The sequence below is a fragment of the Dromiciops gliroides genome, chromosome 3 (genome assembly GCF_019393635.1).
Source record: "Dromiciops gliroides isolate mDroGli1 chromosome 3, mDroGli1.pri, whole genome shotgun sequence".
NCBI lineage: Eukaryota > Metazoa > Chordata > Mammalia > Microbiotheria > Microbiotheriidae > Dromiciops > Dromiciops gliroides.
This window is the reverse complement of record NC_057863.1, coordinates 587,489,964-587,508,792: the sequence shown is the minus strand read 5'-3', so window position 1 is coordinate 587,508,792 and position 18,829 is coordinate 587,489,964. Positions and strand designations below refer to the sequence as shown.

General features: G+C 39.3%; 1 protein-coding gene across 2 annotated transcripts in view; it reads left to right on the top strand.

The window, feature by feature from the left end:
- Positions 1-18,829, top strand: part of CSMD2 (CUB and Sushi multiple domains 2) — a 1,007,742-nt gene that overhangs the window by 188,121 nt on the left and 800,792 nt on the right. The window lies entirely within an intron of this gene.

Genomic DNA, 18,829 nt, shown 5'->3' with positions numbered 1-18,829 from the left:
ATGCCTGGGACATAGTAAGCACTAAATATGTTAGTTATTATTATTATTATTATTATTATTATTATTATTATTATTATTTTCACCTACTTTTTCCATTTTTTTTCCTCTAGGAGCTAAACCCTTGGGGAAATTTTATTATTTTTCATTTATGAGAATTAGCCAAATAATTGTGACTATGTAACCATTAAATTTAATTCAACTCAAAAAATTATTAGCTCCTTTTATTATTTAATTTAACTAAATTAAATTAACTTCCCTGAACCTCTATTTTCCCATCTGTAATTTGGGAACAGTAAAACTGATATCTTCTTCTTGGAGTTGTTGCAAAATAAACAAGCAAACAAATGAATGAATGAATGAATAAAGAAATAAATAAAACAAGCAAACAAATAAATAAATGTGTATGTCTGTATAAAATGATAAATCTCTCTATCTCTATTTACATGCTGTCTCTTCCATTGGAATGTGAGGTCCATGAGCAGGGACCTTGTTTTTGTTTTTCTTTGTATGTTCAGACCCTAGCATAGAGCTTGGCACAGAGGAAGAATTCCATAAATTCCTGTTGGCTGACCAATTAACAAATAATAATAACAGCAGTTTATATTTTTATAGTGCTTTACTGTTGATAGAATAGTAGCATAATGTCATAGTCAATAGAAATGTCGGACCTGAGTTTGAGTACTGTCTCTGACCCATACAGGCTGTGTGACTCTAGAAATGTCATTCAACCTCTCAGGCTCAAGGACCCTCTAAGATTAAGCTACAGAGAAGGTGCTGACCTGTGATGCTAGAGAGAATTCCTTCATCCAAGAGTTTCCTATATAAAGTAAACCATAGTAATAGTGTCACTCTTCTATTTACATCTTGTTTTACAGAGGAGGGACTTGAATCTCAGGTTATTTAATCTGATTTACTGACGTTCACTCAGCTATGTGTGAGATATCAGTAGGTCAATAAATATCAATTAAGTATCAATATGTACTAGGTACTTTGTTAAGTGCTAAGGATACAAAAAGAGGCAAAAGAAATCCCTGTACTCAAGAAACTTTCAATCAAATGAGATATCAGCAATGTCAGAACCTAGATTCCAACTCAGGTGATCTGACTCAAAAGCAAATATTATACCACATTGGCACAAGTGTGTTGTTGATTTTTTAATGGAAATCCTGTGAGGTAGACAGTGTACCCCCCATTTTACAGATGAAGAAACTGAGTCTCAGAGAACTTAGACAACTTGTTTCAAGTTTGCAGTGCTAACCTCTGACATTGGTTTCTCTGCCCTGGGGCTAAACAGCAATGCCATGGGCTCCTACCCTGAGATGTGATGGCATCATGACATGTGTAGCTGTCTCTTCCATCTGGCACATCTAAGGATGAGTAATGAAATTTGAGGGGTAAAGGGGGAAAGAGAAATAAGACTGGCCAGCATAAATAGTACTGGGACTAGAGTCAGGACCTGTGTTAAATCCCTCCTATAACCTATTATCTGTGTGTCCTTTGTCAAGACACCTAGCTTTCTTGGCTAGGTTTTCTCATTTATAAAATTAATAAGTTCGAGTGGATGGTTCCTTCAGTCCCTTTCTGGTCTAACTCTATGATAGCATAGGGCCTATGAGTATGCTATTTGTATGTATCTATCTATAAATAACCCTTCTAGCACCTCTGATAGCTCCCTTTCCTTTGACTTCCTTTGAAGTTTTCATATCCACCCACTCTGGTAGTGGGAGGAACTTTCCTCGACCCTACTGCCCTCTAGCTACCAACTTATGTCTCCTCCCCTTCACTATCCAAACCTTTTGAATTTAAGATCAACACTATATGTTTCCACATTCTTACCACCCACTCCTTGAACCCTGAAGTTTGACCTCCTTATATCCCTTGACTGCTCTGCTTGCTCCCCTTCTGTTCCTGATATGCTGGGTACCTCAGATCTTTTGCCATGATCCTCATGGATTACAAGCTCCTTTCCCCAGGTGTGTATGTCTCTGTCTCAGCAGTGTAGATGGTTTAGCTTGCTGACTCCTGTTTTGCAAATATTGTTCAAACAAATAAGATGGAAGGAGATGGTACCTTTTCTCAAATCCATGTTTCCATCCTAAGTCCAAAGGGCAGAAAGCCAAATAAAAGGGAGGCACTCCTAGAGAGTTAGAGTCTCTGGGGAAATGTGTGTCCCAACTCCTGCCCCTAAAATGCTGCCTCAGGTCACAGAGGTAGAAAGTCCATGGCCCTCTCCCACTATGAGATCCTGCCAAGTTCCAGTAAAGGTAACATAAACTTTTACTGCAAAAATTCCAGTTACACTTATATAATGTTTTACAATTTGTAAAGTGTTTTCCATATAATCTGTCATTTGATCCTTCCAACAGTCTGATGAAGAAGGTAGGGCATTAGGAGAAGCATAGGGTAGTGGAGAGTGTGTACAGACTTGAAGTCAGGTAAACCTGGTTCAAATCCGCCTCAAGCACCAGCTATATTATTCTAGGTGAGTCACAACCTCTCCAAGCATCAATTTCTGAAGCTCTGTAAATTCTCAAATGGTCTATGATCTCTTTTATGTAGGTATTTCCACCAATGATGATGCTTATAATCCATCCATATCTATTCATCTCATGTAGCTCTTGTTGGTATGAACTGGAAGTTTCTCAAAGGGAGCCCACCTAATGTGCTGGGAACTTTCCAGCTTTCTTTTGGCATTTACACATTTTAATTTAATCTATTTCAATTAAGAAAAATCTATTTTTCTCCCTCTTACCTCAACTACCCTTTGAGAAAAAAAGAACACAAGAAAAACAATATCCTCCTAACAAATAAGTATAGTCAAGCAAAACAAATTCCCACAGTGGCCCTGTCCAAGAATATGTTCTCAATTGAGCCCATCACCCCCTCTGACAGGCTATGAGTAGCATGTTCCATCACAGTCCTCTGGGATTGTTGCTCATTTCATTGATCAGAGTTTTGTATGTCTTCCAAAGTTGTTCATCCTCATAATGTTATTGTTATTGTATAAATTGTTCTCCTAGTTCACTTTACTCCACATTAGTTCATGCAAATTTTCTCTGAAATCATCCCCTTCATCATTTCTCATGGCAAAACAATATTCTCAAACATTCACATGCCATAATGTTTTCATCTATTAGTATATTTTGAATGTAAAGAGAGAGAAAAGGAGAAACTTTCTACCATTCCCCAATTAATGGGTATACCCTTAGTTTCCAGTCTTTTAAGATGTGCTATAAATAATTTTTGCATATGTTTCTTTTTTCCCTCTCCTTAAAAAGCTCTTTGGGGTATAGACTTAGTAGAGGTATTGCTGTGTCAAAGGGTATGCACAATTGAATAACTTTTGGTGCATAATTACAAGTTGTTTTTCAGAATGATTGAATTAACCCACAGCTCTATCATCAGTGCATTCATGTACCAGTTTTCCCATGGCCCCTCCAGCAGTTGCCATTTTTCTTTTCTTTTTTGTCATTTTTGCCAATCTGATGGGTGTGAGTTGGTACCTCAGTGTTGCTTTAATTTGTATTCATCTAATTATTAGTAATTTGAAGAACTTTTAGAAATTGCTTTTGGTAGTTTAGATATCATCCTTTCAGGGGCAGCTAGATGGCACAAAGGATAGAGTACCAGCCCTGAAGTCAAGAGGACCTGAGTTCAAATAAGGACTCAGACACTACAATCTATGTGAGTATGGGCAACTCACTTAACCCTGATTGCCTCAAAAAAAAAAAAAGAAATTTCATCCTTTCTCTTGAAATTTTGAAAATATAAAGGGAATACATAGGCAATCTAGCAACCTTCTCTTATAATCATCATGTCATCAGTCCTTTTTTCACTCATATATTTCTTTGATAATATCCTTTATTTCTCTTCTCCTTTATAAGTCCTTGCTCAAAACTACCATATGCCTCTCCTCTGCCCTTTGTCTGTCTTTCAGTTCCAGTCTTCAGAGACTATAATGTTTAAGAAAGCTGTACCCTTGGGGCAGCTAGGTGGCACAGTGGATAGAGCACTGGCCCAGGAGTAAGGAGGACCTGAGTTCAAATCTGACCTCAGATACTTAACACTTACTAGCTGTGTGGCCCTGGGCAAGTAACTTAACCCCAATTGCTCAGCAAAAAAAGAGGAAAAAAAGAAAGCTGTACCCATTAAAATCATATACTATGTTTTCCAAAACAAATACCTATCAATAATCCCTAACCACTCCAAATATCTCTCCTAAACTTCAGGCCCTCTTTGCATTACCAGCTTCCTTTTGGATGTCCCATAGTCATCTCAAATTCAATATACCCACCAAGGAACGCATATTCTCCCAAGTTCATCCTTCCTCTAAATTTCTCCAGTACTGGTAAGGGCACCACCATCCTCTTAGGTTTGCGATCTCAGAGTTATCTTCAAGTTCTCATTCTCCATTAATACTACCACCACCACCACCACCCAAAACATGTGCAGTCAGTTGCCAAGTTTTCATTGATTCTATCTCCATGACATTTCATAGCTATCCCCTTCTCTCTTCTCACACAGGTTCTACCTAGTATTCAGGCCCTCATTACTTCTCTCCTGAACTATTGTGATAGCCTCCTAATTGGTCTCTCCAATTCTAGACTCTCCTCTCTTCAATCCATCCTCCACATAGGCGCCAAATTGATATTACTGAAACAAAGATCTGGCCATGCTACCCCTGACTCAAAAATCTTCAGTGGCTCCCAACTATCTGTAGGATAAAATAGAAACTTCTCAACTTGGCATTTAAGGCCCTTCATAATTTGACTCCCATAATCCAACTTTCCAGGATTATTTCATATTATACTTCTCTTTCACATGTTGTTCCTGCCAAACTGATCCATTAGCTATTTCCTGTTTATAACCATCCATCTCCTACCTCTTTGCATTTGCACAAGTGGTTGCCCTGTCTATAATGCCCTGCCTCTTTACCTCTACCTCTTGAATCCCCTCCCTTCCTTTAGGATAGATTCTATACAAGACTTTATGGAGTCTCCTAGCTAGTAGTGCACTCACCTTCCTAGTATCACTTTGTATTATTTTGTATGTGCTTTGGAGATATGTGTGTATGTGTATAATTTTCTCCTCCTATTCCATTTTGGACCCAGGTCACTATTCATTTCCAAGACATACTTTGTGTATTTCTCATAATGACTATCTGTAAAATGGGAACAATAATACAGGATTATTGGGAATAACAATACAAGATTATTAGAAGCTCAGGTAAGAAAAGTATGAAAGCACTTTGCAGACCCTAAAGCCCTATATAAATATCAATTATTGTGGCCTACCTCATGTTTACAGAGGAGGAAATTGGGGCCCAGAGAGAGTGAAGTGAATTGTCCAAAGTCCAACCACCTTGTAACTAGCAGGTTTTCTGATTCCAAATACAACATTCATTCATCAGAGATGCCTCTCAGAGCCAAGTCTATCATCCATTGAATGAGCTAACCCAACCAGCTTTGTGTCAGCTGCAACATTTGATAAGCATGCCTTTAGCCAAGTCATTGATAAAAATGTTTAACAGAATAGGACCGAGGACAGATCCCTGGGACACTCAGGCTAACATCAATTAATTAGTAACCATTCTTTGGGTCTGATCATTCAACCAGTTCCAAATCCACCTAATTATAATATCATCTAGCCCTCATTACTCTATCTTTTCCATGGGGATATCATGAGGGGCTTTGTTCAATGCCTTATTGAAATCCCTTGATCTGCCAGGCTAGTAACCCTTTCAAAAAGGAAATTGGGTTAATCTGGCATGACTTGATCTTAATGAACCCATGCTGGCTGATAATGATTACCTCTTACTTTTCTATGTGGCCACCAGTCATCTGTTTAATAATATATTCTAGAATTTTTCCCAGGCATTGAATGCCAAGCTCACCGACCTGTAATTTAATGCATCCATTTTTCTTCCTGTAAAAAAATAAAATATTTGTTGATATAGTTTCATAGCATTTCTGCAAATTCTTCAGAGATTACCCACAGTGGTTCAGTTATCATGTGCCCTAACCCTTTGAATATTCTGGGATGGATTTTGTTCTAACCATGGGACTAGGATCTATTTAGTTCTTGGACTTTCCTACTTTTGTGACACTGCACTCACCTCACTCAATTCTTGCCTTCCTAACCAGTTCTACTCTTTTCCAATTCCCTTTCCTCATTCTCTTCATGAATATTTCCTGAAGTTCAGTCCTTATATTTCTGCTTTTCTCTATATATACCCTCTCTCTCAGTGATCTTATCTACTCTCTCAGCTTCAGCCATTTTTTTCTATATAGTGATTCCTGGGGTCATATCTCTAGTCTGAGCTTTCCTGGTTTCTGTATTTCTAACCATCTACCAGTGAGTTTTTGGATGCCCCACCATTCCCTCTACAAAATTCATTCACTTTCCCCAGAATCACCTCCTCTTACTGTCCTTCTTGTTTTTTCCAATGGTACAGTCATTTACCCTGTTTTCCAAGTTTGAAACCTCCATCTCCCCAAACTTTGCTTTCTCCCTCTCCCAAATACCTAAGTCCAATTTATTTTTCCTTCACAATGCATTCTACATACATGGCCTGGTTCCCATATGACCTCCTTTACCATTCCCAAAGGGATTCCCTTAATCTCTAATCTTGGGGGCAGCTAGGTGGCACAGTGGATAAAGCACTGGCTCTGGATTCAGGAGGACCTAAGTTCAAATCTGGCCTCAGACACTTGATACTTACTAGCTGTGTGACCCTAGGCAAGTCACTTAACCCTCACTGCCCCACAAAAAAAAAATCTCTAATCTCATTTCTTCTTACCTAGAATGTTGCAGTGGTTTCCTTACTGTTGTGGAACTCTCCTGCTCTATCCCTATTCAATCTACTATTCACAAACTGAGCTTTATAAAATAATACTAGGATCATGTCCATTGATGCATAAGAATCTGCAGTGGCTACTTTCCCTACCAAAGACTAAAAATCATAATCATTTAGCTTTACATTCAAGGTTCTCTGCAGGGAGGGCATCATTTGAAAAAGAACACTAGAATTGGAATTGGAAGGTAAGGGTTCAAATCCTGCCTTAAAAACTCTCTCAATGTATGATTAAAGGCAAGTTACCTGCCTGTGTAAGTCTAAATTTCCTAATCTGTGAAATTTGAAGAATTGAATCACAGTACAGGGCTTAATATATAACTGAATCACTTATCATACAGGTATAGTATATTATAAATGAATCATCTACCATATAGAGTATAGTATATAATTAAACCACTTTCCATACAGGTATAGTATATTATAATTGAATCACCTACCATACAGAAAAAATTGTTTGCAGGCTTTGATTTTTTGGGTTTTTTTGTTTGTTTTGTTTTGTTTTGCAGGGCAATGAGGGTTAAATGACTTGCCCAGGGTCACATAGCTGGTAAGTGTCAAGTGTCTGGGGCTGGATTTGAACTCAGGTCCGCCTGAATCCAGGGCCAGTGCTTTATCCACTGTGCCACCTAGCTGCCCCCTACAGGCTTTGAAGTGCTGAATAAATACAAGTTATTTGAATACCCAGCTTTTTCTCCCTCTTTTCAGTTTTCTCAGCTTTTTTTCCCATCTGTTGCCTGCACAAACTTCCCTGCCACTGAAGTGGTCCCCTCACTTTCCCCAGAACTGGCGGTATCTATTTATGCCTCCATAGCTTTGCTTATAGTACTACCCATTTACGCTGGTACTCTTCCCTATGCCTTCTCACTCATCCATATTTTATGCTCATTCAAGGTGCAACTATTTCCCCCACAAAGCCTTCTGTCCCTACCACAGCCCAACAATTTTTCCATCTTCTGATATCACATAATTATCATTTTCTAGTCCTCTCATTTAGCATTTTTTCAATATGTTGCTTAGCATAAGAAACATAATCATGGAACATTAGAGCCAGAAAGACCTTAGCATGCCCTCAGGAAAATATGTTCCCTTCAATGGACTTCAATCAACTTCTGTCTTTGGGAGACTAGGAGGCTGGGCTAGATCATACCTTCCAGATCTAAATTCCGTGAGCCTGAAATTATATAATCAAGTCCAACACCTCAACCTTTTGCCTTTTGTACCTTAAGAGGCCATAGAGCCCTGGATCATAGACTAGGTCATACAATTGGGTAGTGGCAGAACCAAGATTGGAATTCAATTCTCCTGGCTCCAAATACAGAGTTCCTCCTACTCTCTTAGGCTATTGTTTCACTTTTCATTACATATCTTAGTTTCCTCAATATGCTGTGTAACAGAGGCCCTTATAAAATAGAGGCCCTACCTCTTATTTCTATGTAATTCCCATAGTGCCTTGTGCTCTGCTGGATATATAGTAGGGATGTAATAATTAACATACTTTGGGATTGAATGACTCAGTTAATCAATCAGTAAATCAATTTGAGTGACTCAGATAGAATTTAATCTCTATATCTGTCCCCAGAGAGCAACAAGTTTATCCTACAAAACTGCCAAGAAACAGCAGGTACTTATGACAATATTTGGGAACTTGTGGGTGGGAGGACACAGGAAGTCTATAAATAGGCCAGGGGAATAATAGCTCCAGAGAACACTGAGAGTTGGGGATGGGGGTGGGGGGAACTTGAGACTAGATGGCTGACTGTGCTGACAGGTACCTCCACTAATTGCCCACATTTTTGCATATTTAAAGCAGCATGGTCTGCAGGGTCCTAGGAAATGGAAATTCTGAAGTTTCATTTCAAATAGACCAATAATGGCACATTTGCCATCTGGGGTAAGTCACTGAACCTCTCTGGATCTCAGTTTCCTCCTCTATGAAATGGAGATTCTATTTTATTCCATAGCTCTGTGGCTATGAGGATGAACTAAGGTAGTAGATTGCAAAGATCTGTGGGTGGCTAAACTTGGTATATAAGTGTAAAATATCATAATCCTTAACCTAAGGAACTATTTAATTAGCTCTTTCTCTCTGAGAGACCAGGTTAATAATAGAGATCCTGAGGTTTTCCCTGTCTTGCCATGGGGTGGAGGCTGGGAAGCATTAATATATCACAAAATTCCATTGAAGTTGCAGAGTGGAAGCCCTGGGTTGGGAAGAAATTGCTCAACTGACCAGTTTACTTGGTATCCCCCAAGGAACAAGTACCCCAAAACAGATCAAACTCTAAAGAGTTTGGAGAGATCTTAGAGGTCATCTCCTTCAGCCTTGCTGAACAGAACCCCCTTCTCCTGATGAATGGTTGGCCACCCTAAAAGCCTTGACTTGAACACCTCAAGTGACAATGAGCTCCTTACCATATAGGGAAGTTTATTATTTCATTGTCAATCAGCTCCTTCCAGATTACTGGAAACTTCTTGTATTAAGGCTGAAATCTGCCTCATTGGTCTTGAAATCTACCACCCATGGTCCAAGCTCTACTCACATTTGGGTTGTTGTTCATTCGGGGATCTAAAAACACTATCCTGGAATTCCCAGGAGGAAGCCTTTTGAGCAGAGCCATGTCATGTTTAGATCTATACATAGGAAAGGTTATTCTAGCAACAGATTGAAGGATGAATTGGAGCACAGACTAAGCAGAGGTGGTGAGACCTGGCAGGAGGCTATTTCAATAAGCCAGGTGGGTGGTACTAGGGCTTCTCTCTGTGTCCACTCTGTGATCTGTTTTAGGAAAGAACTGTTCACATTCTCCTTCCAGCATCTGGGGGTTTTATATCCCCTATTTTTCACAGCATGGGCAAAACTGCTCCACCAGAGCTCTCCTTTCTATGTTATACCTGTTGTTACTATAATTCAATTCAGCATATATTTATTAAATGTATTTATTGTATGCTGGACAAAAAGTAGAGTGTTATAAAGGTTAGCAGACTGGCCTTGGAATCAGGTAGACCTGGTTTAAGTCCTACCTCTGACACATTCTAGCTATGTGGTCAGGGGTAACACATATCAGGATCTCTGATAACTCTCTAAGATCATACCTTATAGATTGGTCCCCCATCTAAGCCAGTACATGATATTTTCACATTGGACATAAAAAAAAAGAAATATAATAACCGGACAAAAAAATCAAATGTTCCAAGCACTATACTAGTCACTGGGGATACAAACAGAAAAAATAAAACCTGGTCTCAAATAGATTACATTCTATTCTTCATTGTAGGATCAGCGAATCATAGCAGGAGTCTCAAAACTTATTTGTTCAAGCCCCTCATTTTAGATTTGAGGAAACCGAGACAGAAGACGATTAAGTGACTTGCCCAAGGTCACAAAAGCAATAAGCATCAGAGATAGGGAAATGAACTCAGGACTTCTCTCTTTAGAGCTAGTATTCTATCTACTAGTACCATGCTGCTTTCTGGTGTTACCATTTTCTTGGGGCATTGTTTTCTCTTGCCTGCTTAAAAATTAAGTTTAAAATCACCTCGAGAGATTAGCAGGTTTCTGTATACACACATATACATACATACACACATATGTGTGTATATACATACACATTACTTATTTTTCAAGAACTGCATCTCATCCCTATAAGGACTGGATTCCATCCTGCCACTTGGGCATCCTAAGCTACAGTCCAAAAAAATCCTTTTTTTTTGGATAATTTCAAAAGACCATTGCTCACTCATGTTTTTCTCTTCCAAAGGCATGGCCTTCAATTAGAAGGAGAAATGAAAAGAACACCTATGCCCCCAAATCCTTCAGTTTCAGGAATGCAAAGCCTGAAATACCAGTGGTGCTGTCCAGGCTTTGTCATAAGTTTTCATGTGAATAAGCAGAACTTGGATTGATTACTGTCCATCTTGTCTTAGTATGACAATTGCCTTCTGAGTAGCTACGTCAGCTCTACATAGGCTTCTTCCATACCCCTCAATAGAGTGTCAGAAATTCCCATTCAGCCTCTTTTCTATCTGGGGGTAGTAATAAGACTCCTCTCTGCCCCATTGCAAGCTTGATGAGGCAGTTGCAGTATCATGAAAGGACAGCCAGGCATCACCCGAGAACCCAGATTTGAGTCCCATTTCTGCTACTTTTTGGCTGGGTAATTGCAAGCAAGTCACTTTTCTCTTCTGACTCTTACTTTCCTAATCTATAAAATGGGGAAAATAATGTTTGCATGCCTTTCCTCACAGTGATGTGAAGGAAGTGACTTGAAACCTCCCAGATATTCTAGAAATGTAAGACCTTCAGTATGGTAACATGCAAAAGGAGAACAAAAACACATTTTACCTTTTGACCCACCAACTCCTTTGCTAGGAATTTATCCTAAAAAAATGTCACAGAAGACAATAAATGGCTTTTCTTTACAGAAATATTCATCGATCCTCCATTTGTGTTAGAAAAAAAAAAGGACATAACATATTTCCCACAATTGGAGAATGGCTGAATACATTTTGGCATATTAACATAATAGAATATTATGGTGCCATAAAAAGAATGCCTATGAAGTTTACAAGGAAATATGGGAAGATTTACATAGAGGATTGCAAAGCAAGATCAGTAGGACCAGAACCATTTACACACTGACTGTAACTATATGAAACAAGAAAGTTAAAGAAAGAATGAAAAGAAAAAAGCACGAGGGAGGGAGCAAGGAAAGGAGAAAGGAAGAATGGGAAAGAGGAGAAAAGATAAAGAGGAAAAGATAAATGAGGAGAAATGAAGAAAGTGAAAAATAAGAGAAAGGATAGATGGAAGGGAAAGAGAGAAGGTGAGAGAGGTGAGGCACAAAGAGAGAAGTACTGAGACAGAAGAGGAGGAGGAGGAGGAGGAAAAGGAAGGAGAGAGTGAGTAAGAGGGAGGGGAGGAGGGGCAGCTAGGTGGCGCAGTGGATAGAGCACCGGCCCTGGAGTCAGGAGTACCTGAGTTCAAATCCGGCCTCAGACACTTAACACTTACTAGCTGTGTGACCCTGGGCAAGTCACTTAACCCCAATTGCCTCACTAAAAAAAAAAAAAAAGAGGTAGGTGAGGAAAGAGTGAGAGAAGGGAGAGGGAAGAGGCAAAAGAAGAGACCAAAGAAGGAATAGATAAGAAGGGAAGAGAGAGTGATCAAGACAGAGAAAGTCAAGAGACTGAAAGACAGGGAAAGGGGGACTAGGGTAGTAAGCAGAACCTCAGAAAGACTTGGAAGGGAACTCAGAACAAAATTATGTTTTGTTGGTTGTTTGGTAATTCACTTTGTTCCACCCAGTTAATTGCTAAGAGTTTTATGTAATGTTTTATTTCTTATTTAGCATACTTATTTATTAATTTTTGTTGACAGTCATTAAGCTTATATAATTTTTAAACTACAAAGAAAAGTGAGCATTTGGGAGTAGTGGAAGTGCCCACATATCCTTTGTGGGATGCACATGACCTGCTGGAAGCACAGATTCTGCTAGGGCTGCACTGGAGGAACCACATTCATCATCCATGACCAAACCTCATGCCTGTTCCAAAATTGGGAGTCAGTTTCTCCTTTTCTTCCTCTATACAGTCACACTCTCCTCTTCAGCAAGTTGCTGATATGAATCAGGATTCCTCTTCAATCCCTTGAACTCTTTTTTAAAATTTCTTTCTAGATTTCCTCCCTTCTTCAGACTCACAAAATCATGGAGTTGGAAGGTCCTCAGATAGCAAGCCATATCAAAGCAGGAATCCTTTCTATAGTAACTGACAGTTGCTACCCCACCACTGCTTGAAGGCTGTGACTGATGGAAACTTGCCAAAGCAACATATTTGATTTTCTGATCATTCTAATTGTTTAGAAGTTTTTTCTTTACATATTCTTTTCTTTTCTTGGCCTCTATGCAACTTTCATCCATTTTTACTAATTCTTCCCTTTAAGGATAAGAAAAATAAGTCTAATCTCTATTTCCTATGATACTTTCCTAAATACCTAAAGACAGTTATTAAATATATCCTTTCTACCTTCCCAAGTCTTCTCTTCTCTAAGTTAAACATACCTAGCTCCTTTCATCAGTCTTTATATGGTATGGTTCTCTGTCACCATCCTGATTGCCATCTTTTGGACCCATTGCAGTTGGTCAATGCCCATCCTAAAATCTGGCTGCACAGTGACTGGCTGATGGTAGGCATTTAATAAATTCTTATTTATTGATCAGTCTTCATAATGGAACATAGTACTCCCCAGGAATGCTATAGTATAATGCAGATGTTGTCTATGTTTCATTTTAATATGTTCATCACTTCTCTTGTTCTGAACATGATCTCTTTGTTAATACAACCCAAGACCTCACTATCTTTATTAATTGCTATTCATTCATATTGAACTTACTATCTACTAATACTCCTAGGTCTTTTTCATGCCAACTGTTGTTTACCCATGACTCCTCCATCTCATATTTGAGCCATTGTTTGGGTTTTCTTAACCCCAAAGTAGGACTTTACATTTGTCCGTATTAAATTTCATTTTATTATATTCAACCCATCATATTAGGCTGCCAAGATACATTTGAATCTTAACTATGTTGTCCAATGTATTCATTCTCTCTCCTCAATTTATTATCACTAAATTCAGTAGTTATGCCAAATGCATCTTCATCAAAGTCCTTAAGACAATGTTGGAGAGACCAGGGTCAAGGCAGTTATCTAAGGGATTCCACTAGAAACATCTCTTCAGGCTAACATTGCTCCTTTATTCACTGCCTTTTTGCTTTAGTCATTCAATCAGTTCTGAATTCATCTAGCTATATTAACATCTAGTCCACATCTCTCCATGTTCACCCCAAGGATATGATAGCTAACTTTTTCAAATGTCTTACTGAATTCTGACTAAACTATGTCGATATTATTCCTTCCAATCAACCTTTCTAGTAGCACTTAAAGAGAGAGGCTGGCAGGAGATGTTCTTAACAACATCATGTTTGCCTTCAGTGATCATTGCTTCTCTTTCTAAGTCTTCACAAACCTTCCCTTTAATAATACACTCTAGATTGTTGCCAGGAATTGAAGCTCACTGGTCTAAAGTTGAAAGGCTAGACCTTTTTCTTCTGGAAAAAAATATCTTCCCTAATAGACTAAAGAATAGACAAACCTTACTCAATCCACTTTTTTCCTAACCAGTTACACTGTCGGCACATATAATTGGGGACCACCTTATGAAGGACAATGTAGAGAGTTTATACCCTACATACCATGGGAACAGCACCTTTGGTATCCATCTCTCCTAAATAGCAAAAAAAAAAAATCAGTCCTTTCTGTCTTCCATCTTGAAACTGCCTGTTTCTTTGTCCAAAACAACTACCTCTAGGTCATGACAGCTTCGGAAAAATGCTGCTTTCATATATACTTAGCCTACCATGTCTTACCTGCCAACCCACAGGCTGTTAGTCATTAACAAGCTATCAACTAACTCCCCCACACAGCACCCAATAATAAGCAATACCCACAGCTCCCAGGTCACTCTGCCAAGGGGAAAAGCAAAGATAGTCATGCTCAAGGGAGAGTTGAACTGAAAATAAAACTGATTAAAGATGAAGAAGAGTGTGACTTAAAATATATTGTGAACATCAGATTTTTATAAAAGGCCATTTCTTTCTGTGTTACAGTTGACAGAAAAGTATAACTAACAGCAAATCTAAGGCTATTTCCAGCCCTCACACTTCCCTTTTCCCCCCAGTAAGATAAAGGTGCCATATTTCTCTAATAAGATTTTCAAATCTAAAATGTCTCCATTCATTATCGAGCTGGGCTTTCCTTCTTTCAATGTGTCAGATAAAGGATGGCAAAATCTAAAAGTTTGTGTTTGTAGTTCTTGGCATGCAGTTTTAGCAGTTTCTGCCAATAGCTCTTTGGGTTCAGTTCCTATTCTGGAGGTTTACCTGACAATGATACTGTCTTAGGTGGTGGAGAAAGATCCCAGCCCACACCAGTTCCCTCCTGCTGAGACTCCCAATGGCTGGTGTGTTTGAACAGGTCCTTCCTCAGGCAGGAAGAACACTCTGCCTAGATTTATTTCTAGCACACTGAAAGTGCCACGGTATTGCTAAATATGAGCTTGGTGAAAATCCCTATGTAAATTGTCTCTGTAATTGCAACGCAATATATTGTGAGTTCTAAACTGTAATTGTTTGCTGACAATGTACATTAGCCATTCACAGCTTGTGTCAATGTGGTATCAAGGAATTAGGGCCTCGGAATCTTTAATGCCAGTTGAAATATTGCAGAACCAACTTTTGTAATAAAACCAATGTTTTGCTTGGAAAGGAGTCTGCCATCTTAGCAGTCACTTAACTGCAAGGCAGTGCCACTGAGCATGATTAAGCATTGCACTGAGGCTTTGGTCCTACTCCAAAGAAGGACATCTATAGTCATATATGTTAAGGGATGGGAAGGGATTTGGCAGGTCATCCAAGCCCTCACTCTGTCTTGAGGCAGGCTGTGACAGATGGATTGCTATGGAACTCTAAGATGTCTACAGGAAAGGAGACTTGGTTGCCTGTTTGGGGCTAAATGATATTTACCACCTGGAAGTTCTTTTTCATACCCAACTTATTTCAGTGCTTCCTATCATAATGCACTATCATTTCCTTTTGTTCTGCTCTCATTTTAGTATAGGGAACACAGATGGTCAACTTCTTTTGTGATACTCCTATTCCAATGGTCCTTCCAAGTTTAATTTATTGTTTATAGGGGTAAAGAGGAGTGTGATCAATAAAAACATTCATGAGTCCAGAGTTCTGGACTTAGTTACCCTAATGCCAGATGGCTATGCACCCCTGACAGCTATGCAGCTGTCCTTTGAAAGCCCCCTTAGCCACAAGGGGAACTAGGTGAGAGAGTGAGGGTAACTCAGTGCATTTCCACCACTGGAAAAAGAAAAAACATACCTTGAAACTACCTTTCAGAAAATAGATTTGTTGTGCTTTCCTCTAGAGAGTAAAAACTAGGTGTGATGGGAGAAGTTTGAGAGTCAGATTTTAGTTCAATGAAAGATTTAAACAAACAAGAAAAAGCCTGACAATTAGATTTTTCTAATGGTTGTCTGTCTCGGGAGATGGTTGGTTATTCATTATTGGAGGTCTTCAAGTGAAGACTGGATGACTGCTTGTCAAGATTTCTGCATAGTTGGCTTGGATTAGAGACTTCTAAGGTGGTCTCTTCTAATTCTGATATTCTCTGGCTCTGTGAAGCCCACTTCTTGTTGACCCTCAGTCAACACGATGCCTGCTTTGTTCCTCAAAGATTTGATGGTGTCCTCACCCTAAGGATCCTTATACTCACCTCAAGTCCCTCTGATGACCCTCAACCCTTCTAATTTTCCACATGCTGAAATATTATCTTTCTTCAATATTCCCCTCAAGTATTATACCCTCCCTGTGAATTGCCCTTGGCTTCCAAGTGGGAAATGATTTTTCCTTCTTCATACTTTACATAGTTTAATTGTGCTTTTTAAAAACAATTTTGGATTATAATTATTTGTGTGTGTATATGTGTTGGGTCTCTCTACCAGAATGAGATCTAAGTGGTTTAGGATTATGTTTTACTGAATATTATCATAGATTTAGAGTAGTTAAAGGACCTTAGAGGTCAAGTGCAATATCCTCATTTTACAAAAGAGGAAACTAAGGTCCATAGAAGTTAAGTGACCTGTTCAAAGTCACATAGCCAATAAGTGTCAAAGCCAAGATTTTAACTCAGGTCCTGTGACTCTAAGTTCAGTATTCCAAGAAATCCAGTGTTCCTTCTACTACTCCATACCTTTCTTTCTCTCCAGAGCCTAGCAGAGTGTTCTACACACAGAATTTAATAGAAATTTAATCAAATTGTCTGGAACATACATCTAGATAATTCATTGTATCTGTTTTATTTTCCTCCCCCCCCCAAGCCCCTCCTGCGCCTGCACACTAATACCTAAGGGATAGACATAGGCACAAATAACTGGGATACAAGATAGAATTTGGTTGGTCTAAAGGAGATTTCCAGATAATGTACTCTAGGAAAATTTGAGGAAGCAGAGAACATTTTCAGAAACCTTATGCTGTCAATGCCTGCCCTACCAACCCAAGCCTTATGGTTCTGTCTTTATCATCATCATCATCTCCATTGTTGTCATTGTCGTTCTTGTTAATAGCAATAATAATAAGAGCTGGCATTTTTGCAGTGCCCTAAAGTTGGTAAATAGCTTTACAGGGGCTATCTTATTTGGTCTTCACAACAACCCTGTGAAGTAGCTGCTATTATTATCCTCGTTTTGAAGATGAGAAAACTGAGGCAGAGAGAGGTTAAGTGACTTGCTCAGGGTCACACAGCTAGGAAGCATCCTTAATAGCTTTCCCTAAGAGAAATACTCAACCTTCCAGACCCCCTACTTGGTCCTGGGACTTGATTGTTTGAGAAGAGCCCTGGCATTAATGGAATTAAACCAGGCTTCAGAGCTGCACTATCTGAAGGTGCCAGCAGAGGGTGCCAAAGGGACCGATGATGACAATGACAACAGGGATTGAGGGGTGGGTGTGAGAGGAAGAAAACCACTGCTGGACTCTGGGCTAAGAGATGCCTGCAAAGGTGCTGGTGAAATTCTTGAAGCAGTTCATACCTTCTCCACTGGGCATCTAAGCTGCAAGGGGAGGCCACTGGGCAGGGACCTTATGAGGAAGCATCCAGATAGTGGGCTGGGAAGCCAAGAGAAATGGAAGTGGGAGAGGAGCTGGCTCCTGCCAATCTTTGTGCAGGTTAACTCTGGTCATACACATCAGGGTGGTCAGGCCTCACCTCTTACATGTAATTTTTTGTGCAGACACATTATGGAGTGTCATAGTAGATATTCATTCATGTATGTATTTATTTAGAATTTTCCCCACCTTACACATAAAAACAAATTGTAACATCCACTTTTAAAACTTTGTGTTCCAAATTCTCATCCTTCCTCCCTATCCCCTCTTTAAGAACTCAAGCAATGCCATGGTAGATAGACAGTCAACCAGAAGACTTTGGGTCAAGTTCCTTCTCTGACACATAGTGGCAGTGTGACCCTAAACTTGTCATTTAACCGCTCAGTATTCCAAGTAACACTTAAAAACTCTAAGTTCCCATCCTGCTTTCGTGGAGAGAACTCTCTTCTCAGGAAGCTACCCAGATGGATGAGATTATAGATTCAGACCAAATAATAACAATACCTGATATTTATATGGCCATCTAAGGTTTGAAAGGACTTTACATACATTATCAGATTTGATCCTCAGAATGATCCTGTGAGGTAGCTGCTATAGGTATTATTATCTTCATTTTATAGATAAGGAAAGTAAGGCCAAGAGAAACCAGTTGACTTGTCCAGGGACATACAACTAAGAAATGCCTAAGGTGGGATTTGAATCCAGGTGTTCCTGGCTTGCTTCCATCATCCTATCCATAAAGCCAGTTGCCACCCAGCCCAGCTGACCTCACTTATACTTACCTCTCTGGACTCTGAGTTCCCACAAGGGGTTTGCTTAAATTACTCACATCACCTTGTTCCAGGGATTCAGAATCCAAAGGACCTCAGGGATCAGTCTCTTTTCTCACACGGCAATACAGTCTTCAGCCTCCCTAAAAGGTGCTCAAGCAGTCATTCAGGTCCTTGGTGATTGAGTTAGTGTTTAGAAAATAATCATTTTTTTAAATGAGTTGGAAGGTATGGGATTGGGATTTTGAACTAACCACCTACCTAAAAGGAGAAAAAGAAGGGAAAATAGGGAAAAAATAGAGAAATACAAGGAAAAAAAGAAATCATTGAAATTAAACCCCCAAACTAGGGAAAGGGTTGACAGATGTGGGGAGGGGACTGTTGAGGAGGAAAATTCAAGAGAAAAGAGAGCCAGTGGGAAAAGGGTTACATCAAAGTAATTTAACTAAAACTAATCAGAGAGACAAAATATT